A 27,084-nucleotide genomic window follows, 5' to 3' on the forward strand; every position below is an offset into this window, starting at 1 on the left:
TTAGTGAATTCTGCAAGTTGGAAAGCCTTAATGAAAGGGGGTTCCCAGAGCAAACAGGCTGAAATGTTGTGGATCTAAGGACTATTTTAGTCTGTATGAACCTGAGCACAACAGTCTGAAGTATCCAATGTCATTGGCCTGTCCCTGGGCCAATGCCTGCCCTCCTGATGCTGTCAATGGTTGGGCTGACCAGCTCAATAAGCTGGTTCACTGAGTCTGACTTAAGCTATAGCAATGATGTGAGCTACGAATTCAGAACAACCCACCTTCAACTCCAGGTCATATCCCATCCTAGCTGTTAGCTTAAGTAAAGCATTTAAACTTCCTGAGTTTCAGTTTCCTCATCTATAAAATGGGGATAATTACAATAATTGAATAATGCAAGTAAAATATATACTTACGTGATAGGCCCCCAACTACGACAACTTTAATACAAACAGGGTATTGGCTTATGTAACTGGGAGATATGTGGCCAGGGTTGGCTTCAGGCACTGTTCAATCAAGAAAGACTCTACCTTTCTCTGCCCTCACCTCAGTTTTTCTTTCCCCTCTGTTGGTTTGTTTCTTTTAGCAGTTTGTTGTTGTTGTTGTTGTTATTTTGGTATGGGGGATGTGGGGCTTGAACCCAGGGGCATTTAACCACTAAGCCACATCCCCAGCCTGTTTTATTTTTGTTTTGAGACGGGGCTCACTAAGTTGCTTAGGGCCTCACTAAGTTGCTAAGGCTAGTTTTGAACTTGCCATCCTCCTGCCTCAGCCTCCCAAGCCACTGGAATTACAATTGTGTGCCATTGTGCCCAGCTTGTCAGTTTGCTTCTTGAGAAGATTGTCCCACAGAATAGCAGTGATAATTGCTCCTGTTTCAGTGACGGAACCTCACAAAAAGAAGCCTCTCTTTTCTGATATCTGCAAGAGAAAACAAAATCCTGATACAACTCACTGGACTATTTGAGTATTATACCCATCCCCAAAACTCTTCCTATAGTCAGAGCAGTGTTATTTAACCACAGGAAGAGGCTGAAACCAAATTCCAAGAAAAGCTGCAGAGGTCTCATCTTTGAGCCTCTGGCAAGTTACCAAACTTCAAGGAAGAGATGGTTCTACTTGACAACCAAGGAACATACAAGTTCCTACCACAGAAAATATTATATTTTGTCCTGTCTTTTAACTTAGATTTGAGGTAGCAGGAGATATAAAGATAATATTATTGTTGTACCTAATGTGAAAGAAAGCTAAAAATGTTTATCCCTTTTTTTAGTTTGTTCTAATTAGTTATACATGACAGTAGAATGCATTTTGACACACTGTACACATCCTTTAATCCAGCAATTCTCCTTCTTCAAATTCTCCTAAGGAAATAATCCCAAGTGTTTATGTCCAAAGATATGTATCAATTGTTGAAAACAGTATAACTGGATCATCCTAAAATTCTGTCATAATAGTTTTATAGATAAGTGAACTAGTATGCAGCCATTAAAATTATTAAAATCTTTTTCTAATATTGACTCTATTAAAGAGCACTTTGAAAAATGCCCCCAAAACAAATATGTTCCAAAATATGTTTAAAGTAGTTGTTTCTGGATAAAGATATGATATTTTTCTTCTTTATTTATGCTTTTCAGTATTTTTCAAATATTCTTCAATAATAATATCTTTGTTCTCAAGAAAAAATAAAACTGAAACTTAAGAGCAGAATATTAAAAAAAAAAAACAGAAAAATCCATCTCAGGCAGCTTGGAAGAAGGAAGTTATAAAGTCATGGCTGCATAAAGGTCTCTCTTATTCTGAACCAATAAAATACAATGGTCAGCCAGGTGTACTACTACTCAGCCTCCTGAGTAGCCAATCCCAGCTACTCAGGAGGTAAGAGCATTGCATATTCAAGGCCAGCCTGGGCCACTTAGTGAGGCCTAGTTTCCAAATAAAAACTTTTTAAAAGGGCTGGGGATGTAGTTCAACAGTAGAGCATTTGTCTAGCATGTATAAGGCCCTGGGTTCAATATCTAATACTGAAAAATAAAAAATAAAAAGTACAGTGGTCATGAGCCCAGAAACTGACTTCACACTATGCTGTTTTAATTTTCCTTCCCATTTGGAAACCCTCTGCCATTCACTTCTCCATTTGAGCATTTCTACTCACCTCTAAAGATGGCAGAGCAGAGGCCCCTATCCCTTTTGTTAACAAGAACCAGAAAGGAGAAAGGACATGCTCGGGACCAGAACAAAGACTAGAGTCCAGACCCCATTAGGCTTTTTCTTGCTCTGAAAGGCTACCCAGACCTCACCTCCTCTCTTCAGGATTGGCAGATAGTCTGGGCCAACCAAACCCTCCTGTGTGAGGAAAGATCCAGGTCCCCAAATATTTATCAACAGGAACTCATCACCTACATCTTATAAAGAAGTGGCTCAGCATGAGCCAGTGTATAGAATATTCAGATCTAAATAAGACTTTGGGGATCTCAAAGGGTTTCTCAAGTTTTCTAAAAGATGATCTCAAAGGGCTGTGGTTGTGGCTCAGTGGTAGAGTGCTTGCCTAGAATGTGTGAGGCACTAGGTTCGATCCTCAGCACCACATAAAAATAAAATAAAGATATTGTATCCACCCAAAACCAAAATATAAATATTAAAAAAAAATTTTAAAAGACGATCTCAATGTCAACTGGAATGGTAGCATTAGATTCTACTCAGAGATTTTCACATTCAGGGGAAATTTGGCTTTTTCTTAATTGGATAAAGCAAAACTTCATGAACCCAGTATTACGTGAAAATTAGAAAAACAAACTATGCCTCCTAGAATAGACAATAGAAATAAAGAGAAAGCACTAATGGCAGAAACAGAAGACTAGTGAAAGATTACTTTGAGCCTTGAAAAAGTACAGATAATTATTAATGTTAATATTGCTATCAATATCATCTATTGAGAATCTACAAGGCCCAAAACAGGCCCTTTCTGTACACTCTAACCCTCAAACAAGCCCCCATTAAATAGGTGTTATCTCTGCTTCCCAGGAGAAGAAACCAAGATTCAGAAAGGTCAAGAAGAATCTTGCCTAAATGAGGTAACCAACCATCCCACTCAAAGTCCTGTGTCCAAGAAACCTTACAGCTCCAAGAAAACCAGGACAGCAATGCCAAGCCGCATAGCTGATGGATAGAGAAGCCTAGATCCCAACCAGGGTTTGTCTGGCTCCATGTCTCACTCTCTTCCCACAATGCCAGAGGGAATACCAAAAAATGGGCAAAATAAATTTATAAATACATACAAAGAATTGAAGAAAGGAAGAACAGGAGGGAAAGAGGGAGGTAGAAAGAAAGAAAAAAAGAACAAATAAATGAAAAAGAAAAAGGAAGGAACTAAGAGCAAGGGGAGAAATAAAGAAGGGTAGAAAGAAGTTGTAAATGTACTACAAAGAGAAAAATTTTCCTATGAAGCCAAGAAGCATGATACTTAAAACAATTTAACTAAAACTTCAGTTTTTAATTTCTATTTTCACAAAGTGCTAAAAGCATGTCTGTTGTAAGTAGTGCACTGACAGATGAAGAGAGTGGGAGAGGATTTGGGGCTCCCTGAACCCCTCTGGAGCCTACACATTCAGCCTTTGCAAAACTCTCAGTGTGCTCTGTATTTAAAGAGAACAGCAATGCTCTCAGTGTGCTCTGTGTCTAAAGAGAACAGCAATGTGTTGCCACCCAGAAAGCCAGAGAATGCCCCAGGACCCCCAAAATGTACTATGTGTAGAAGTATCTGTCTCCCCAAGCAGTGCCAGCCAAAGCTCCCGGGCCCTCCTAAATCTGGTTTGGGATGGGGCTCCTTTTACACCAGCAATCCCCTTAGACTAGAGCTACCCCCGAAGTATCTGGGATCCATGTTAGTTCCATCTGCACTGAGAGGTTTCCCATTCCTTTCTTGTCTCAAGTGATACTTAAAACAATTTAACTAAAACCTCAGTTTTTAATTCCTGGACGTGACCTTCTCATTTGGTTTCAAGTTGTTGACCAGAGTAGGCTTCCCCTTCATGATCAAAGCTGCCGCCCCAGCCCTTGCTAACAACAAAAGCTTATTTATTTTGTTCAATGAGCCAACTTGAACTTTCCCCAAAGAATTTTTTGAAAGTTTAAAATATCAAACATATTAAGCACGTAGGACTTTGCCACCCACACTTATGGCGCAAAGGAGGGAGGTTGCCATGGCAATACCTCTGGTAAAGAGGATGGAGTCAGCCTGAAGGGTGAAGAAAATACCACAATGGGACACAGGCCGCCCAGCTAGCCAGCAGGCCCCTTATGATGGTAGAGTGTTTGCCTAAGTCTTAGGAATTAAGTCATAATTGAAAGAAAAAAAAAATGTCCAACGGCAAACAAACATATTAAGAAGTGGAGGTGGGGTCAGAATGTAGGTAGAGGAATTTTGAAAGTCAATAGTGAATGGATGTGACTCTGTTTTCTTACAAAAGCTTTTGTGCAGAGAGACCAGTCCCCATCCATGAGCAGAGGGGCAGAGCCAATGGGAGAGAAAGAACCCAACAGGAAGGTCACCAGAGTTCATTTGGTGTCAAATGACCCTCATTGGTAGCATGTACCAAGACCCCACCTGTTCATTCTCTGTGACCCAGTCATCCCCTAGTATTCCTTAACAACCTGCCCATAGAAAATCTTCTTCACTCCAAAAAAGGGATGTGGTAACAAAGAAATCAAGTGCAAGATTATTGTTATGTCTGTAGAACTAAAAATAGAAAGGAAAAATTTAATTCTAACAGTAGGAGAGGCATTAAACCATGATGCAACACCATAATGAAAGATGATGTAGACAATAAAATCAATGGTTAAGAAACTTTCACAATACATGGAGAAAGTTTCATTCTTTTTACATAAAAGATAAAAATCATCATTGCAAATACAACATGATCTAAATTATGGTGAAAACAGAAGAAAAACTGGAAGGAAATGTGTCAAACAACTAGTAGTTTTTGTCTTGAGACTGAAATGAATTTATTTTCTTCTTCCTTAAGTTTCTAAAAAGGGCATGTAATTTTTATATTTACAATAACAATAATCTTTTCTTTATTTTTTACATGTCAACTGTTTACTTAAAAACAGTTTCCCAAAAATATTAAAACAATTTACTTATAAATCACAAAGATGAAAAGTAGAAAAGTTAAGTAAAAGACATGAACAGGTAAGTCCTAAAAAGGGCAGTAGAAAAACTAAATATCCACAAATACTGAATGGATAGACAGTGACCTATTCACACAATAGAATGTTAAACAATGAGTATGAACCAATTATAGTTACATATATTCCAGTATAGGTGAACTTCACAGTGGAAAGAGTAAACAACTTGCAGAACAGCCTACAACTTCCAGTTAGCCTGTACATTACGTATATATAATCTTAAAATATTGCTTAGAGAGCTGTGACAGAGCTGATAACTCACCAGAGCAACTGGGAATGACTGGACCAGTTGTTTATGGCCAGTATCTGTCATGAGTGGTAGATATTTTGAAAGTGACCCTTACCATTCTCATGCAACAGAACCATAAAAAAAATGCATTTGTATGATAAACACCAAATTTAGGATGGCAGTTACCTCTAGGGAGGAAAAGGTCACAACCACATAAGTAATATTTTATTTCTTAACTAGGATGCTAAAGCACTTGAGCACTTAACAGTAATCTTTTCAAAAGACCCAACATGTGTTGTTCCACCTCATAACCATTCCCAACTCTTGCCTGCACATAGAGGCTTTTATAAAAGCTCAAACTGTCACCTTTTCAGCAGCTTTGGCAGATATCAGAAGCCACACAACACAATACCATCCAAGCAGATGGATATGAAGTCCAAGCCCTGCCCTTTCCCCCTCCTCCTGTCTGGGAGGCAGACATAGACTTGGGCTGTGTCTGGGAATGAGCTGGAAAGGCCAAGAGGATGACAGAGATGCTGACCTTAAAGCTGTCAAGGATCTGCCCCAATGTTAGCAACTGGCAGTTGTTAAGAGTTTGATGAAAAAGAGGAAACTGCATGAAGGAAGGCCAAGGGCAAAGGTTCTCAACCATTTGGTCCATGTGGGGAGATTTTGGAAATACCAATGCCCAGGTTTTGACTCTCCAGATTCTGATTTAATTGCTCTGGGATGTGGCCTGAGCATTAGGATTTTTTTCTTTTTAAAGTTTCCCAGGGATGAAACCAAGTTCTAGGGGCACACTGAGAACAACTAATGTACCCACTATCCAGTGATTCAGATTTCTTATTATGCACAACCAAGAAATACTACCCTAACTGATGTAATTATACTGTTTCTAAAGGCTGGCCCAAGAATATACATACATAAAAAATGGTGAATTTCCACAGCACGTACTAGGCACGTATATGTCTTTATTTCTCAGAGTGGAGAAACTTTTCTCCCTTTGAGACCACACCTGGTCAAAGACCAAGTTTATGAACTATGTAAAAGTACAATTTCATTGCCAAAACAGAATTATGCCCAAAATAATTCCATATCCTTTTGTCCCTTCTGTGCTTTCACTGATATTTCCCTGTAGTGGCAGAGACCATGAACTATTACAAAACTTCCACACTGCACCTTGACCCAAATCTCAGGCTCCTCCCCTTCATGTTAACACTTTGCTACAGCTCAGAACTCTAATCTCCCTGCTCAGAGGGCAGCCCATCAACCAGAACTGGGAGTTTGTTAGAAATGCAGAGCCCTGATGCTAATCCCAGGTAAATTCAATCAGAATCTGCATTTTACCAAGATTTTTAGACAATCTGCATGCTCATTAAAAGCTGAGAAGCTCTGCTATTAAGAAATAACAAGAACTAACTGAGTTTAAAGCAGTGAGTGCTCTAACACATTCCCTTTTTGGTCCTCTTCTGCTGTTGGCAAAAAAAAAAAAATGATGAGGGAAGGGAGAAGGAAAGGGCAAGAGGAAGGCTGGTTGCTCACGAGGGCTGTGGTGCAGTATGTCCACTTGATTGCCTTATGCAATCAGCAGGCTTTATCTCCTCTCTCCAGACAAGGGCCGGGACCTGGAGCACCCACCCCGAGTCTCAGCCCTTTCCCCATGGGCATCACTATTCCAACCAGCAGAAACACCTACAAAACTAAAGGTCAAATATAGCCTTCCCATAAAAAGAAAGCAGAGGAAATCATTGTCAACAAGTCTGCCCTACTATGTGGCCCCCCAAAAACATTGCTAAAGGAAGTTCTTCAGACCAAAGGGAAATAATAAATCAGGAAGAACTAAAGAGCATCATAAACAGACCTTGTTTAACAGTACCCTAGCTATCACCATGTAGAATGCTAGCCTGAGAACTGGAGGCTATCAGGTGCTGGACCTTGCTTCCCCCATCACACAAGATCTGAGCCTGTCAGCATTCCCACACTGCCTCATGTATAGAAATGTATATGGTCATCCCTCCCTATCCACAGGCTCCACATGCAGGAGTTTAACCAACTACTAATCAAAAATACTCAAGAAAAACAAATAACATGTATTAAAAATATACAAATTTTTTTCTTATCATCATTCCCTAATAATAAAGTATAACAATGATTTACAAAGCATTTACATTGTATTAAGTATTATAAGTAATCTAGAGGTAAGCATACAGGAGGATGTATATCGGTTGCATGTAAGTTCTACACCATTTTACATGAGACTTGAGCATCCAAGCAGTTTGGTAGCTACAGGTATTCCCAGAGCCATCTCCGTTGAGGATACCAAGGGGTGATTATATCTGCTTATGTACAAAGAGGAAGCATGGTATAACTAAGTAAGAACTAAGCCATAGGTAAATCTTGGCAGCCTCTAAACCCAATACAATAAATCTGTAGAATCTTAAATGATATTTTTGAAAATATTACTTTGCACATATTTGATGTAGAATTGGAAACTTCTAGATGAAAATTTCCTCACAACCCCATAACTCAAAGGCATCTTTTAGTAACTCTCCAGATATTAAGTGAAACCAGTACCAAGAACAAAGAAGTAGTCAATGGTTATTCCCTGGTTATTATCTCATAGTAGGAGGTAATACCATATCATTCTTTCAAATTATTGCAATTCATATTCCTCATCAACCTATCAATTTATTAGACATTCATTTTTATGTTTTGATCTCCCATTTCATGAATATTTTGTGTGCAATGTGTGTCTCTTTGTTTCATGTTTATGGAAGCACTGAATGTCGGTAAGAATAAAATTAATTCCATAATCCTTATTTCTCAAAATGTACTAAGGAATAAGAGTACTGGACTTAAGAATAATAACAAAAAATTAAAAATGTAACATTATGCCTAGTACACTGAGCTGATCCAAAAACCTTTGTTAAACTTTTCCACAGTAGGGTGGTAATAGGAACATTTTGTGTAAATATGAAAGGAGAGAGATAATACTTTAAAGGGAATGAAACTAACTCTACTGTTTGCTTTTAATCACCTAGAAACTGTTTTACAAAAAGATTGCAAAGTATCAATTAGTCATCATTGAAGTTCAACTTTTCCCTCCCTTTAGGCATATTTTCCTCCATATGTGGAAGAAGGCTTTTAGAAGCAGCAGATCTTAGGTGATCTTAGGCCAGATCACTAAGGGGTTTATTGTGGTCTCTGTTGTGCAGTTTTACCCCAGAGCAGCTAGTGAAGAGTATATGGTTAACAGAAGGAGGGAGAGAGCAAGAATATAAAGGTACCCCTGTGAAACCCCGGTATCTCTATATTCTCTATATTGCTACAGGGTATCTCTATATTCTTCTCTGCCCTGTATGAGTACCTTCTTTATTGCTTAAGTTCATTTCAGTCAGGATTCATGACTACTTATAGCCAATGAACCCTAATCAAGCATGGACATCCAGGCCAGGGCTTCATTGCATATCGTGGGCAGGAGGGTATGGCTCCCACAGAAACATCGGCTGTGTCAAGTGTGTTTCGTGGACTTGGAAAGCTTAAGGGAAGAAGAATGTCTTGAAAAGCCCCATTTCGAAGGAAGAAAAGTGAAAAAGAACACACTTACTTCAAGGATAAGCAGGGGCAATTCTGGATGTGGTGGGATGACCATTGTTGTAATTGTCCTCTAATGTGCACAGACTCATGTGTGAGTTCAAGGGAAAGTCCACTGCAAAAAGAAGTGAAAAAAATATTAATAATTGCTTCACTAAAATCTCCATTGCATATTAAAAGGTGCCAGTGCTGTGACCTGGCCATTTCAGGAGTGTCAGTAAAAACACAAAAATGTCCTTTTTTTTTTGAAGCAAGGGACAACAAGCAGTCAAATCATAAATGCCAAGGACTCAGGCATAAAAGAATGACACAATTAGTTAGCCATATCTGACATAGAAGTGGCTGGGGACCAGAAGTACACATGCACATCTTGAATCTCTTCCTAGAGAGACCTTGATCAACCATTCCTGAAACACAAAGGACACATTCTCTCCAACACCCATGTTACACATTCAAAAACCCTTTTTCTCTATTCTCAAGTAAAGATACACTTACAAAAGTGCACTGTCTCTAACCAATCCAGTCATTGTTGAACAATCCACCAAACGTAGGAGGTGTTCTTGTCACATTTGTTATCTCTTGTGCTTTAGGATACTTGACAATCCTCAACTACTGCTGCTTCTTGAAGAGCAACAGCACTCCACCTAGTGAATCTTACTTCAGAATTTTAGTGCTATTGTTAATTTTTAGCATTATTCTTGTCTCTCTGCTTCATCCTAAAGATTGTAACCATGAGTAGCTTTGACATGCTTCAAAACTTTTGTTCTTCCAGGGAGGTTTTGAAGAGGGTCCAACTTCAGGCTGTCCTTCTGAAACAAGGCCATGGAGAATCCTTTGAATTTATTTCATGGATATTTCTTGAGTGCCTACTCTGTGCCAGATGCCACAGCAAGTACAAAGAAGAATGAGGAAGAAAGGGGAAGTATCATTTGTTGAGATTCTGACTGCTATACAGTATGCCAGTACCTAACTGGGGACTTTGAAGTGTTCAGCTCATTCCATTCCCAAAACACTTCTCAGAGCATCATTATCATGATAACAGCTGAGGAAACGGAGGTTCAGGGAGGTTACATGACTTGCCCAGTCACTCATCTAGTGATTAATGGAAATGAGAGTTGAATCATGCTTGTCTGGCTCAAAGCCCATGATGTTTTAATTCACCATAATGGAACCAAATAAAAAGTATGTTTTGCAGGAAAGTGGGGGTAAGAAATTTGGGGTCTAGGCACTTCCTAGGAAGCAACAGGAAAATGAGCCAATTACCAATTCCCTTAGCCTCAGTGGCCCAATCAACATGGGTTAATATCTAGGCCCAAGATTTTCCTAAGGTTGAAGATGATGTGTGTAAACTTCCTCCCAGATACTAAGTAGTCTATGAAGAATGAATGTTGCTATTCAGAGCTATATAAATTACCATTTCTCAAAAGAAACAGCAGCCATTTTCCTATATATCAAATCTTGGGTGTAAAATCTAGGATCTAAGCTAACAAGATTTTGCTAGATGACTTTGAGAAAGTATGTGGTTGTCTCAAAAATCTCAGGAAAGTCAGCAAGAAAATTTCAAATCAGAGGCAAGTTCAGAGATGTGCTTTCCTCTTCCCAAGCCCTTGTTCAGCTGTGCTACTGGCCAGGAATGACAAGAGGACTTGCCTTTGTTTGAGAATGTTAGTGAATTTGCATAAAAAGTGATAAACAACATAACCACTGGATCTGGCCCCCTGGAATAGCCATGGTATCTGCAGCCAGTGGAAGGCCATTATCTAAAGTGCCTGGAATCCCACCGCAAATCTTTACAGAAAGGCACAAACTCACATTGGATCAGGCTTTTGTTGGCCTCTGGGGAATGCTGACTTTGTTTGTTAATGCCACAACAAATGTGTCTCTGAATAAGGGAATTGACAGGACACCTGTCTCTGCATTGAAACCTGATTAAAAGCGAGGCCAACCCTTTCTATTCTCTTAGGAGTCTTCACAGTTTCTAAGCTGTTTAGTCCTTTGTGATTCAGTAATTTCTATGGCAGGAAGACTCCATCCTTCTTCTAGTGATAATCTACACAGCACACATGAATATTCAAGTTCTCACACTGAGCAACAGTCCACCTCCCAAAAGGAAAGGAGGACAGTTGCCTAAGAAAGAAGGACTCCATAGGAAGTGCAGACACAGCCCCATGATGCCCAACCCACTCACAAATAAAAGACTTTGGGGGGGCATCCTAGGCTGGCAGCAATTCCAGAACTTTTTCAAGAAAAGATCCCTTAAAAATGAGAATAGTGGAGGGCTGGGGATGTGGCTCAAGCGGTAACGTGCTCACCTGGCATGCGTGGGATCTCTGAGTTCGATCCTCAGCACCACATAAAAATAAAATAAAGATGTTGTGTCCACCGAAAACTGAAAAATAAATATTAAAAAATTCTCTCTCTCTCTCTCTCTCTCTCTCTCTCTCTCTCTCTCTCTCTAAAAAAAATGAGAATAGTGGAAATGGTTGACAACCACTAACTTCAACAATTTTAAGTGCTGAAGTTGTTACATGATGCAAAACTGAGGCAACATGGAGAACCCCTCTTTAAACCTAGATACTTGAAATTGTGCCAGAAAGATATCAGACATGTCACTCAGAATAACAGGAATGCGTTTATCAGAAGGGATAGAAAAGAAGAATAGGGATGCTCTCAAAGGAAAAAGTGGGCTCTCTCAGAGAAGAGAGGGACAGCCTACCCCTCCAGTTTTATTGTGGGTCTCAGGAAAATTTCCATAGAGTTCCATCCAATTCTACCTCTTGACTTTTGATTGACAACAGGATGACATCAGATTCTCAAGTCCCCACTGCACATGACAACTCTAGGTCATTTTAGCTATTTCAACTGGTTCCAATTAGAATAGATTTTGTGGTAGGAGAAATTATCCTTTCTACCCAAGTTCTGGAATATGGTCTGTGTAAAGGTCACAAGAATCTTCTCCCTCGGCATAACTCATGTTCTTTTTTTACAAGCATTTGAGCCCGAATTTCTTCTGCAGATAACAGGTAGTTTACTAAGGAATGTAATATATCCTGTTGACTTAAGCCAGGCAGGGCTATACGTACACTGCTTTTTAAAAGAGAAAGTCTGTGGGGGTTCAGCACAATGGGCCCAGTTTATAGAGTTATTCCCTTAACCTCAGGTTTCCACTGCTTGTATCTGTTCCTTATCAAAGTTACAGTGCATGAATATAGCTCCACACTAATAATAACACAGATAACTCAGCTTGTGTTCTCAAGAGGCCTACCGGTCACAGACCACAGTGGACAATGCTAATTATGAATTCCCTGTACATATTACCTTCTGCTCCACAATATAGCTCTATGTTGTGTTTTGGGGGTTTTTTGGCAATCTTTAAAGGTATTTTACCAGTTAAAACTTTTGTCCTCACAGTGGCTAAAATGAAAATCAATACCCCAGGAAGATGTACCTTGGTTTTCTTACCAGCAGCCTATCCCAGGGAGCCTCCCTGGATGCCAGCTAGCTGAATTTGACCAGCCAAATAAGATGGAAAATTGAATAGTGAACTGTATGCAATTTGATCAAACTGGGGAGAAGCAACTAGATTGCTCTGACAAGTGACTTATGTGATTCCCCCCCCCACAATCAGCTTCCTTTTTCAACAGAAAGAATATGTTCCTAATTCGTGGAGAGGAAGGGTACAAATTCGGTCTGTTTCAGTTTCTAGAGGGCTTCTGGAGGAACCCTATGGAAGCACCACTCCCTACTGACTTGAGAAACATGGAAAGGAGAAAGGCTTAGCAGGATGGCATCCTGGGTTGTTGATCCCAGGGTGTGGTCCCTAAAATGGTGCTAAAATGCTAATTTAGGGCAACACACATTTTTCACAGAATAAATTCAGGGACCCAGCTACCAAAGGCCCAAAACCATGTGTGTGTGGGCCCATGTGTCAAATCTCACTCCTCCACATCCTGTTCACCATGCTGCCTCAGGCCTACAACATCCAATGGTACCAGTTCTCCACTACCCCATGGTCCTCCACTGCTAGCACCCAGGGCAATCTCCCAACCCCTCCCAGGCTCCATGCCACAGAGGACCAGCAGTCCTTAGAGAGTGGTCTCACCTATATTCTCTGAGCAGTGATATAACCTGCATTACATGTGAAAGCCAAGTGTCCCTATATCTACTGAGCTGTGAGTCATTGGTAAGGCCTGTTTTCTCCCAGAGTATCTCAGATATAAACATGACTATCACCTGTGGCCTCTGCTTTCATCTGTTCTGTGCTCTGGGACCTGCTGCCCCTGATGACTTCACTAGATATACTTCACCCATCTCCTCTCTAGGATTCAGACTACCATTTTCTGGCTCCCATCAGGCCACCTTCAAGCCATCATCTACATCACTATGGATCTGCCACACAGCCCCTGCCTCTGACTCCAGTCGCTTCTTTCTGTCTCCCCAGAATGGGACTGCTTCCCCTTCTGAGACACAGTTCTGTCATAGAACCACGTGGATCCTAATGATACAGCTGTGAACTCCATAATTCCTAAAGGGCTTTTTCAAAAATCATTTGTTTCTGCTGTACATTAACCACAAAAGAACTAATTCTAAAGCAAAAAGGAAAAAAAAAGACAATTATGTGAAAACAGCTCAGAACCATGAAATAGATTCTGATTATAAATACAGGCTTCAGGCATTATGAAATGAGGCAGCTCTAAACTTTCAAAGAACAAAGAAAAAGCAAGAGACTTTTTTAAATATCAAAAGGACTTTCAGGTTATAATTAGTAAATTGACTAACCTTTTTAAAAGTAAAAGTGAATTTCTAAAGCCTGCAGCATTCATGGAGTTATAGAGTATTGTAAGTCTAGGGGACCCTCTTTGCCAACCTCCTCACCTCATAGAGGTGAAAACAAAAGTTTCCCTGACTTTCCCAAGGTCATAAGACGTGATCATAAAACTGATGAACTTCCTCAGGTCTTTTCCTCTCACTCAACAGTGGGAACTGCTTTCCCATGTGGTGGCAATCCTCAGATTATTTGGATATATATACAGCAGTGATGTTTGTGGAGGTGGTGGTAATGCTTGTTACTATGATTTGGACTAGATTTGTCCCCCAAGGGTCTATGTGTTAGAGGACTGGTCCTCAATGTGGCAGTGTCAAGGTGATGGACCTTTAAAGGGTGGGGTCTTATAGGAGGTGGTGATGAAGGTAGCAATGCTGGTGGTGGTGGTGGTGGTGGTAATGAAGGTGGTAGAGGTGGAGGTGGAGGCAGTAGTGGTGCTGGTTGTAGAAGTGGTAATGGTGTGGTAGAGGTGATAATGATAGAGGTGGAGATGATAATGCTGTTGACAGTAGAAGTGGCACTGGCAAAAGTAAAAGCAGAGATAATGGAGACAGTGACATGTGCATATACTTGGAAGCTGAGGAGTAGGTGGTTAGTTCAAAGACAGCTTAAGAACATAGCAGCCAAAATTAAAATTTCAGTTAGGACTGAATATAGTCTAAGAAATTGTTGGAATGAACAAAGGGACACAGCAGGTAGAGAAAAAATTAATTAGACAGAGCTATAAATAAAATGGAATGGTACACAACTAAGGAAACAATAGCATCAGAAGGATTTTTCAGTGTAGAATTCCATGTATGTTTGATAGTTCCAGGCCAGAGAAAAGCCCCAACAGTGAGGCTCCTCGAATGCAGGTACGGGTTGAAAAACCCATCAGGGCTTGTTTTTGGTTTTTGTGAGTCTATTATGTGGTGCTAGGGATTGAACCTAGAGCCTCATGTACACTGGGCAAGTGCTATCCTGCAGCCCTGACATATGTTGGTTGCTTTATCTGTGCAATGACCTCAGCTAAGCTTTGGCAACACAAGGTGAACAGGAAAACCACACTGTCTGTTCTGTTCCCTATCTTTAAAGGTTTGGGAGTTGTGTTTTGTTTTGTTAATTGCAGTAGAGTTGCCTGGCTGAATAAGACAGTTTGCCACATCCTTCCCATCCTGCCCAATGAAGGTGGTGATGTAGGCTGGTAAAACCCAGCATCTCTTGCTGTGAAGTCCATGTGTCATTAAAAAGCACTCATGTAGCTTTGTGGCCCACACTGCCACCATGTGGAAGGCACCTGTCCGCTGGTCCTGCACAAAATAAAACTGAAGTTGTAAAAGCTTTTAAGCTAAACTATCACCTTTGTCAGAGGACCAAAGCACTTCCTTTACGTGGTTATTGTGCTCATTTAATGCAAAGAAAGTGCTGCTGAAACTGAAGGCTGAACAAATCCCAATGTTATGGTTTATATCTGAGGTATCCCCCAAAAGCTCATGTGTGAGACAATGCAAGAAGGTTCAGAGACTGAATGATTAGATTATGAGAGCTACAACTTAATCAATGGATTAATCCACTGATGGATTAGCTGGGTGGTAACTAACTGTAGGTAGGTGTGGTGTGACTGGAGAAAGTAAATCATTGGAGGTGTGCCTTTGGGGCTCATATTTTGTACCTGTTCAGTAGAGCTATCAATCGCCCTTGCACATGCTTGCTCTCGCGAGCTCGCTCTTTCTCTTTCTCTCTCTCTCTCTCCCTCTCCCTTTCCCTCCTTCCCCTTTACCTTGTCCTCAGCTGCTTTCTTCTACCACACCCTCCCAGCATGATGCTCTCTCTACCTCAGAGCTATGGAGTCAGCTGACCATGAACTGAACCTCTGAAACCATGAGCTAAAATAAACTTTTCCCTCTAAGTTGTTCTTGTCAGGTATTTTAGTCAGAGTGATGCAAAGCTGACTAAAACATGTAGTGTTAATTTATCAGGTATATGTCTGCCAGGATGTAGAAGCAGGTACCATTGTGCACTGTTGGTGAGAATGCAAAACTGTACAGCTACTATGGAAAACAATATGGTTTCCTTAGAAAACAAAAAACAGAATTGCCATAAGATCCATCAGTTCCAATTCTGGTTATATAACTCAAATAATTAAAAATAGAATATCAAAGAGATATTCACATACCTATGTTTACAGCAGCCTATTCACAATAGCCAAGACTTGAAAGCAACCCAAGCATACATGACAGATAAATGGATGAAGAAAATGTGACATACTCATACAAAGGAATATTACTCAGCCTTAACAAGGAAGGGAATTCTGACACATACTACAACAAGCATGAACCTTGAGAATGTTATGTTAAATCTTAAACCGGTCACACAAAGACATTTAGAAGTACTCAGAATACTTAAATTCACAGCGTTAAAAAGTAGAAGCCTGGTTACCAAAGCCTGAGGACAGTAGGGAATGGGCTATTCTTGTTTAACAGGTACACAGTTTTCCATTTGGGATAGTTTTTGTAAAAATGCCTCTATAAGGATGGTGTTCATTATTTAATAGTGATGAGAACATCTAGAACTGTAGACTTTAAAATGATGAAAACAGTAAATTTTATGTTCATATATTTTGTTACAATAAAAAATGAGAAACCTAAAAAAATGCAATACTTGGGTCAAAATAGTCAGATTAATGGAATAAATAGAAAGTATGGAAACATACTAATCAATATAACTTATATTTGAGAAAGTAGATATATCTTTAAAGTAAACAGAGGATAAATTGTTACATGCAGTTGAGATACTGCTAACTGTAAAAATAAAATAGATCCCTAATTCATAGTCAACATCCACCCCCCAAAAAAATCCAGATATGTTAAACATTCAATTTTTAAAAACTTTTTAACTAGGAAAATAGAATATAGAAGAATGTATATAAATCTTGAAATAGAGGTACCAGAAGCAGAAATCAATATGACAGATTCTTTCCACTGTCTTTTGCTTTTTCCTGTCCGGGGCTTCCTTTCATTCTCCTTTACCTGCTCCACTGACTGTCTCAATAAAAATTTAAAAAAAAAAAAAAAAAACAGTAAAGAGGGGGAAAAAATGAATGACATCAAAAGCATAAATTATAAAGTAAAACTGGTTAATTGGATCCCTCTACAGCAAAGAACCCCGTGAACAAAATTAACACTTAACCAAATAAAAAAGGAGAAACGTAACATACATGGCAAAGGATCAATATTTTCAATACACAAAGAACTCTTGAGGAGGCTGCCAAAGATGGCGGAGGGGCAGGTTCTGGTGCTGGATGACCGAGGCCTTCTCCTAGGCTGCCTGGTGGCCATTGTGGTTAAACAGGTACTGCTGAACCGCCAGGTGGTAGTGGTGGGCCACGAGGGAATCAACATTTCTGGAAATTTCTACAGAAACAAGTTGAAGTACCTGCCCTTCCTCCTCAAACAAACGGAAACCAACCCATTCCAGGACCCAAGCCACTTCCGGGGCCCCCAGTCTCACTTCCGGCCTCCCCCCTCACTTCCGGCGGACTAGGCGGGGCCGCTGCCTCGCTAGACAGACTGAGCCACTCCAGGCTGCTGTGGGCATCCTCGAGGTGTTTGATGGGATTCCAACGGCCTATGCCTATGAGCGGAAGGAGCTGATAGTGGTTCCGGCTGCCTCACGGTTGTGCGTCTGAAGCCTACAGGAAAGTGTAGGCCTGTCTCCTGAGGTTGACAACCACCCTGGAGAAGAAGAGAAAGGAGAAAGCCAAGATCCATTACAAAAAAAAAAAAAAAAAAAAAGGACCTAGCCTTAGTCTCTTGCTCCTGTTTCAGAAGGTCTTTCTGTGAGGTTTCTAAGATTTGTACGGTCAGAATGTACGTCTTGCTGATTCATGAGTTTTAGAAAATTGATAGAACCACCAGTTACTTGCAGTATTCAAAAAAAAAAAAATGACCTGGAACACTAAGGGGTGGGGGAGGCTGGCCTGACTGCAGGAGTGTTCATCTGTCTTCCCACGTGGCCATCCTTTACTCTGTAGCTAACAAAATGGGAGAGCACCTGCTGAATGGGACAAGTTTTAGAGGTGCAAAAACTGGAAGATGTGATCAAGGGAGTATACTATTGCCCTTGCTCCTTCCCTCTGTTTTGTGATCAAAAACAAATTATTTTTGAAGAAAAAAAAGAACTCTTAAAAGCAATGAGACAAACTAATAACAATGCAAGCTCTAAAAGTCAAGAATTAAATAAGACATTCAGCAGAAACACCACAGAGAGGGACTATACCAATTGACATTAAAATGCAGCAATTTAACTGGGCAGCCTTAGTGGGATAAGTTCTAAGGACAAGAAGAACTTCAAAGATTTTTAATAAATTTTAAGTTGTTTTCAGTATTCATATTGTCGGCAATAATGTTGTGATTTAGCTATTCTGCCTGTGTCTGTAATGTTTAGAGCCAGAACTTTTGGTGTGGAAGAAAAGAGATACAAATGTTAAATCAATGAGATAAAGTAAAAATCTTATAGTAATGAAATTAAACAGACACTGCAAATGCATACTGTATGAATTCATAATGTATTTTTCAATCATGGTATTTCTTATCTCTCTGCACTAGAAAGACTTAGAAACAATGATATGTCCAGTAGCAGTGGGCACCCTTAGCACCTGGGTTGTGTCTATAAATTTCTTCTAAAAGAAACCAGGATCCCTTATATAAATCACTAATTTTACATCTGGGCAAGAAATGTATGAGAGGAACCTGGAAGATCCTCTCATACATTTCTAAGGTCAGAAAGATCTGGGAACCAACTTGAGAGTTGGTTCCCCAAGTTGATTCCTGGATCCAACTCCCACTGGCCAAAGACAGGATAATTTCATCATCAGCAAAGGTAACAGCAATAGTGGACTTAAACAAGTCAAATATATTTAAATATATGATGAGGTCATGCAGTACCTATACAGGAGTCTAGGAAACCAACTCATTATTCAAAAGGAAAAAGAATCAAGCCCTGAACTGCCTGTCCTATATGAACTGTAGCTTCCCAGAAAGCAAATGTCAAAAGAATTAGAAAACCAAAAGTTTAGAGATACATAATCTACAGATGGATTTAAATAATTATCATCAATGTCAATCATCAATGTTATCATCAACAGCATAAGTGAACTCTTCTATGTCTCCTCATGAAAGGGTACACCAACCACCTGTGAAGAGTCTTGAAAAAAAGCTGAATCTGATGAAATATTTAGATATAACAACAAATTTACAGATAGTTCAGGGGAAAGAGGACTACACTAAACCCCACCACAGTAATCAATCAGCAAAATTCAGATGAAGGGTAATTCTACAAGACAAACAATCTGACTTCTTTGGCAACAACAAATATAACACAAAGTGTATGTTAGTTGCAGAGCAGGCTGAACAAATGTTAGCTGCAGAGTGGGCTGAACGCTCGACCCTCACCCTCACCTGTCTGGTTCCTTACCATCAATCCCACTCAACCCCACTCAAAGTTGAACACTCGACACCACTCAACCCAACTCAAGGTCGAACACTCGACCCCCACCTGTCTGGTGCAACATAAAACCACATCTGACCCCTACCCCATCTGCCTGAAGGCAGAAGATGACACCCTTAGCAACTACTGTGTGATCCAATGACTGTATGCCAACAAGGCAGCTTGCAGACCCAAAGACTTCATTCGATTTTGGCTATAAAAACCCTCTCCTGTCAGGTGTCCCTCTCTTGCTCTCTCTTTCTTCTCTCACTTTCACTCTCTCCCTCTCCCTCTCTCTCTTTCTTCTCTCTCTCTGTCTTGTGCTTTGCTCTCCCCCCTTTCCCCTCCCTCCCTCCCTCCTCCTTCTCTCTCTCTCTCTCTCTCTCCCCCCCCTCTCTTCCTCTCTCTCTCTCTCTTCTCCTCCTTCCCTATTAATCAGACACTGCCGCAATAAAAATCTCTTGGTCACTCCTAGTGTCGTGGTAACTTTCCTTTCAGTGTAAAGGGAGGAAAGGAGAGGTAGGAAGGGAAAGAGGAAAATGGGAAAGGAATACTTATTATGAAATGTATAGAAAAATAGAGAAATCAAGGATGCTGAATATTTGATGATATTTGTATTGATTTTTTGTTGTAAGGTCATGGTGTATAGTGTTTGTGTAAAGGGAGAATCTTTCATAGATAAATAAAGAAATGTTTATTGATATAAATGATATGATTATTTGGGAGGAAGTTGGTGAGAGACATACAGGAAACAAGACTCCCTACATTTGTTGACATTTGTTGAAGCTGAGTAATATGGACAGCAAGGTCATTATATAATTCTATTTTTATATATACTTGATATTTTCCATAATAAAAAGATGAAGAAAACAGCAACAAAGAAAAGTCAACTACATCAGGGCTGGGGATGTGGCTCAAGCGGTAGCGTGCTCGCCTAGCGTGTGTTCTGCCCAGGTTTGATCCTCAGCACCATATACAAACAAAGATGTTGTGTCTGCTGAAAAACTAAAATATAAATATTAAAAAATTCTCTCTCTCTCTCTCTCTCTCTCTCTCTCTCTCTCTCTCAAGTTAACTACATCAACTAAAAAAGGTGGGGTTAGAAATATGATCGGGCAATTCATAAAAGAAAAAACAGAAATGATCGATGTGAAAAAGAATGAAAGAGAACCCCATTTTATAAGAAATCTTTTTTAAAAAACTAAGTTTTTTTAAAAAACAAGACTTATTCTTTTCATGTATCACATTGTCAAACATAGTGACAAGAGAAGGCAAAAATGATCTCCCTGAGGCAGTGAGAACATGAAACTGGCTCAAGTTTCCTGGAGAGTACTCGGTAGTGTGTAAGAAAGTACAAGGGAGCTGCAGGCCAGAGCTCCAGGGCTGTTTCCCAGTCAATTCCCAGTGGCACCACTCATGAGAGGCAGACCTCAAAGCAAGTTTCTTAACAGCTGTGGGTCCTCATTCCTATACAGTAAAATGCAAGTCAAGTGGCCCCACCTCAAAGGATTGCTGTGAGATTCAATCAGTTATGTTCAGGAGGAATCTGGACCAGAGCCTGGCTTAGACTGCTGGCTCTTGTTGTGTTGGCCCAATGACCTGATTTCTAAGAAAAGCTTAATCATGTGCACAAAGATGTATGTCCACATTTTTTTAAATCACCTTATAATTTATAAATGGCAACAGATGGAAATGACTGATTAATTAGAATTTTTGGTAATCTGCCTTAAATTAGCATGTGACTATTAAATAAATAGTTATGCTGATAAATAATTATGCTGATCTATCTGTATTAATATAATGACATTTCTAATCTATTTTTTTTGAGGAAGAAAATCAAGCTAGAGAAGAATAAATATACTTTAACCCTGGATGATTCTTCTTTTCCTTTTTAATCAGTGCATGTACATCTAAATGTTAATAATAGTTGACTCTGACCTTCCTCATCATCTTTGCTGGGGGCAGCTCCCAGAATGGAATTCTAACTGGCCAAGTATCATGTTTCCCCTCTCCCCAGCAGCTGGTAACCCAGCACAGTAACTGCAATACAAAACAGCACTCAGTGGGATGGATGCGCAGTGTGACCAGGGCGCTGCCTATGATACCCCAGTGACAGAGGTCTCTAGAAGGAGAGGGTACAAAGGTTTGAAGACTAACAGAGAAACCAGGAACTGGGAAATCTTCAGGCAGGACAGGGAGATAGGACCAGGCACTCAAGTCATACAAGCAGACCCAAAAAGAGACACTTTAGGTGCTGAATCCCTTCAGGGACTGGCAGGTGCCACACTTCACTTCCAGGTGCCCTGCACCAGGACCAGCCTTCCCACCCTGGTTACCTTCATCATCCTGAAGGCGGAGATATCAGCTAACAACAGACAACCCCATCTGTTGGATGATAAGGGAAGCAGGAAAGATACTGATCTCCAACACAAACAATTAACAATCCTGGTTTCTTCCTTTGATTTTTTCTCTTTTTCTTCTACCCCTCTATTCTCCCACCCTCACATCCCCAACATATGTGAAACCAAGTACATTGCATGAATTATGATTATGAGGACTGGGATGTCTGAATAGTGAATTAAAGTTGTGTTGTATATGCCTTTTTTTATTTTTTCCTCTAATTTTTACTATTTTAACATCCTTTATTTTTCTTAATACATTTGTGTGTTTGTTTTATGTACTATCCTGTCTTCCCACATACTTGTCTACCCAAAATTACTTCCTATTTATTCTCCTGCTACTAACCCTTTTCATTAGATTTGTCTTTCACGCTTCCTAAGATATGCTAACGCTATATCCTCACATCCTGACTCCTCAGAATATCATCCTACACCTCACTCCCAGTTCCACCATCAAAAACTGTAAATCCTTTACAAACATAGTGATAATGTTATAGATAGTAATAGAATTAAACATTCCTGTACATTGTGAACAAACTGTAAATGTCTTAACAGCAATATATTGTTTATAGGTGGTATATTATTTATATTGGAATCTGTTAACATTGTCCTTCCCCACAAAGGAAAGATATTGGAACCCTACAGGAGCACCATAAGCCTATAGGTAAAAAACGATAATGCCTCAGACCCACAGTGCTAGAAGGGAAGACACATAAACAACATGAAAAGACAAGGGAAGAAAGTGCCCCAAACAAATAAAGATACAACATTATTAGAATTCATGGCTAGCACAGCAGAAGAAATTACAGAGAAGGAGTTCAGGATGATTAAAATGTTCTGTAAATTAAAGGATGATATAAAAGAGCAAATACAGTTAGCAAAAGATCATTTCAATAAAGAGTTACATAAACAAATACAGGAAGCAAAATATTACTTCAATAGGGAGATAGATGTTCTAAAAAATACCCAAACAGAAATGCTTGAAATGAAAGAACAATAAATCAAATTAAAAATTCAATTTAAAGCATCACCAACAGAGTAGACCACTTGAAAGACAGGACCTCAGAGCAACGAAGACAAAATATATAATCTTAAAAAGAATGTAGACCACACAGTGAAAATGGTAAAAAAAAAAAAAAAATGAGCATAACATTCAAGAAATATGGGATAGCATAAAAAGATCAAATTTAAGAGTTATTGGGATAGAGTAAGGCACAGAGGTCCAAACCAAAGGAATGAACAATCTTTTCAATGAAATAATATCAGAAAACTTTCCAAACATGAAAAACGAATTGGAAAACCAAATTCAAGAAGCATACAGGATGTCAAATGCACAAAATCACAACAGATCCATACCAAAGCACACTATAATGAAAATGTCTAACATACAGAATATTTCAGGAAATAGAAAAAGAGGGAGCACTTCCAAACTCATTCTATGAGACCAATATCACCCTGATTTCAAAACCAAACAAATATTAAAATCCACAAGAGAAAGGAATCAGATTAAATATAGGGAGAAATCAATTAGGATAACTGCAGATTTTTCAACCCAGACCCTGAAAGCTAGAAGATCCTGGAATAACATATATATCAAGCTCTGAAAGAAAATGGATGCCAACCAAGAATCTTGTATCCAGCAAGATTAAGCTTTAGATTTGATGATAAAATAAAAACCTTTCATGACAAACTAAAGTTAAAAGAATTTACAACCAGCACTACAAACATCCTTGGCAAAATATTCCATGAAGAGGAAACAAAAAACAACAACAAAAATAAGAATAGAGGGCCTGGGATTGTGGCTCAGTGGTACAGCATTTGCCTAGCATGTGTGAGGCACTGGGTTTGATTCTCAGCAACACATACCAAAAAATAAATAAAATTTAAAAATTCACCCAGCAACTAAAAAAAATATTTTTAAAAAATTAGAAGAGGGAGGTATTACATTAAAGAAAAAACTAATCAAAGGAGAAACCAAGTCAAGTTAAATAACAAAAATAAACAAAAATGGCTGGGAATACAAGTCATATCTCAATAACAACCCTGAAAGTTAATGGCCTAAAATCACCAACCAAAACACATAGGCTAGCAGATTGTATTAAAACAAAAAGACCCAACAATATGCGGCCAACAGGAGACTCATCTGATAGGAAAAGACATACACAGGCTGAAGGTGAAAGGTTGGGAAAAATCATACCACTCACATGGACTGCAGAAGCAAGTAGAGGTCCCTATCCTCATATCAAATAAAGTAGATTTCAAGCTAAAGTTAATCAAAAGACATAAAGAAGGACATTGCATACTGCTCAAGAGAACCATACACCAACAAGACATAACAACTATAAATACATATGCCCCAAACAATAGAGCATCTATTTTCATCAAATTCTTCTCAAGTTCAAGAGTCAAACAGACCACAACACAATAATTCTGGGTGACTAAGACACCTATTTCACCACTGGATAGATCTTCCAAACAGAAGCTGAACAAAGAAACTATAGAACTCAATAATAAAATCAATAACTTAGACTTAACTGACATATATAGAATATTTCATCCTTCAACAAGTGAATACACTTTCTTCTCAGCAGTATATGGATCCTTCTCTAAAATAGAACATATAGTATGCCACAAGAAAACTCTTAGCAAATACAAAAAACTAGAGATACTACTATGCATTTTATCAGATCATAATGGGTTGAAATTAGAAATCAATGATAAAATAAAAATTATTCCAACACCTGGAGACCAAATAATATGCTACTGAATGAACAATGCTTTGCAAAAGATATCAAGGAGGAGATTAAAAATTCTTAAAGGTAAATGAGAACACTGACATAACATATTGAAATCTCTGAGACACTATGAAAGCAGAGGAAAGTTCATTGCATGGAGTTCATTCCTTAAAAAAAAAGAAAAAGTCAATGAATAAATGACCTAACATTACATCTCAAAGCCCTAGGAAAAAAGGAACAAATCAACTCCAAAAGCAATAGAAGATAGGAAATAATTAAAATTAGAGCTGAAATCAATAAAATCAAAACAAAAGAAATAATTGAAAAAATTGACCAAAAAAAGCTGGTTCTTTGAAAAAATAACTAAAATTGACAGATCCATAGCTACACTAATGAAAAGAAGGAGAGCGAAAACTCAAATTATTATCATACATGATGGAAAAGGTAATATCACAAAAGACACTACAGAAATACAGAAGATAATTAGAATTTATTATGAAAACTTGTACTCCAAAAAAATAGAAAATATTGAAGGCATTGACAATTTTTTTAAGTCATATGATTTGCCCAAATTGAATCAGGATGATATACACAATTTAAACAGACCAATATCAAGCAACAAAATAGAAGACACCATCAAAGCTTACCAACCAAGAAAAGTCTGGGATCGGATGGATACACAGCCAAGTTCTACAAGACCTTTAAAGAAGAACTAATACCAATACTCTTCAATTTATTTCAGGAAATAGAAAAAGAGGGAGCACTTCCAAACTCATTCTATAAGGCCAATATCACCCTGATTCTAAAACCAAACAAAGACACATCAAAGAAAGAAAACTTCAGACCAATATCTCTAATGAACATAGATGCAAAAATTATCAATAAAATTCTGGAAAATTGAATACAAAAATATATCAAAAAGATAGTGCACCACAATCAAGTGGAGTTCATCCCAGGGATGCAAGGTTGGTTCAACATACAGAAATCAATAAATGTAATCCATCACATCAATAGATTTAAAGATAAGAACCATACAATCATCTCGATAGATGCAGAAAAAGCATTCGACAAAATACAGCACCCCTTCATGTTCAAAACACTAGAAAAACTAGGGATAATAGGAACATATCTCAACATAATAAAAGCTATCTCTGCTAAGCCCCAGGCCAACATCATTCTAAATGGAAAAAAATTGAAGGCATTCCCTCTAAAAACTGGAAAAAGACAGAGATGCCCTCTGTAACCACTTCTATTTAACATAGTTCATGAAACACTGACCAGAGCAATTAGACACACAAAAGAAATTAAAAGAATACGAATAGGAAAAAAAGAACTTAGCACTATTTGTTGATGATATGATTCTATACCTAGAAGACCCAAAAAGCTCCACCAGAAAACTTCTAGAACTAGAAAATGAAGTCAGCAAAGTATCAGGATATAAAATCAACACCCATAAATCAAAGGCATTTCTGTATATTTCAGTGAAAAATCCTCTGAAAGGGAAATGAGGAAAACTACCCCCATTTACAATAGCCTCAAAAAAATAAAATAAAATGCTTGGGAATCAATGAAAGAGATGAAAGGTCTATACAATGAAAACTACAGAACCCTAAAGAAAGAAATTAAAGAAGACCTTAGAAGATGGAAATATCTACCTTGCTCTTGGATAGGAAGAATTAATATTATCAAAATGATCATACTTCCAAAAACACTATACAGATTTAATGCAGTTCCAATCAAAATCCCAATGGCATTCCTCATAGAAATAGTAAAAGCAGTCATGTAATTCATCTGAAAAAATAAGAGACCCAAAAGAGCTAAAGCAATCCTTAGCAAGAAGAGTGAAGTAGGTGCCATCACTATACCAGATATTAAACTATATTACAGAGCAATAGTAGCAAAAACAGCATGGTACTGGCACTAAAATAGACTAGTAGACCAATGGTATAGAATAGAGGACACTGAAACTAATCCACATAATTACAATTATCTTATGTTAGACAAAGGCCCCAAAAACATACATTGGAGAAAAGATAGCCTCTTCATCAAATGGTGCTGGGAAAACTGGAAATTTTCCATATGCAACAAAATGAAACTAAACCCCTATCTCTCACCATGCACAAAACTCAACTCAAAGTGGATCAAGGACCTGGGAATTAAACCAGAAACCCTGAGTCTAATAAAAGAAAAAGTAGGCCCTAATCTCCATCATGTTGTATTAGGCCCCAGATTCCTTAATAAGACTCCTATAGCACAAGAATTAAAAACAAGAATCAATTAATGGGATGGACTCAAACTAAAAAGTTTCTTCTCAGCCAAAGAAACAATCTGTGAGGGCTGGGGTTGTGGCTCAGCTCAGGGCTGGGGTTGAGTGCTCGCCTAGCACATGTGAGGCCCTAGATTCTATCCTCAGCACCACAGAAAAATAAATAAGGTATTGTGTCCAACTACAACTAAAAAATAAATATTAAAAATATATTTAAAAAAGAAAAGAAACAATCTGTGAGGTAGAGAACTTACATCTTGGAAGCAAATTTTTACCCCTCACACATCAGAGCACTAATCTCTAGAGTACATAAAGAACTCAAAAAGCTAAGCACCAAAATAACAAATAACCCTATCAATAATTGGACCAAGGACCTGAACAGATACTTCTCAGAAGAG

The 27,084-nt window shown here is 38.7% G+C and overlaps 1 pseudogene; it reads left to right on the plus strand.

Moving 5' to 3' along the window:
• Positions 1 to 17,072: 17,072 nt before the first annotated feature.
• Positions 17,073 to 17,587, plus strand: LOC101967849 (large ribosomal subunit protein uL13 pseudogene; annotated as a pseudogene).
• The last annotated feature ends 9,497 nt before the right edge of the window (positions 17,588 to 27,084 follow it).

Source organism: Ictidomys tridecemlineatus, chromosome 3 (genome assembly GCF_052094955.1).
Source record: "Ictidomys tridecemlineatus isolate mIctTri1 chromosome 3, mIctTri1.hap1, whole genome shotgun sequence".
NCBI lineage: Eukaryota > Metazoa > Chordata > Mammalia > Rodentia > Sciuridae > Ictidomys > Ictidomys tridecemlineatus.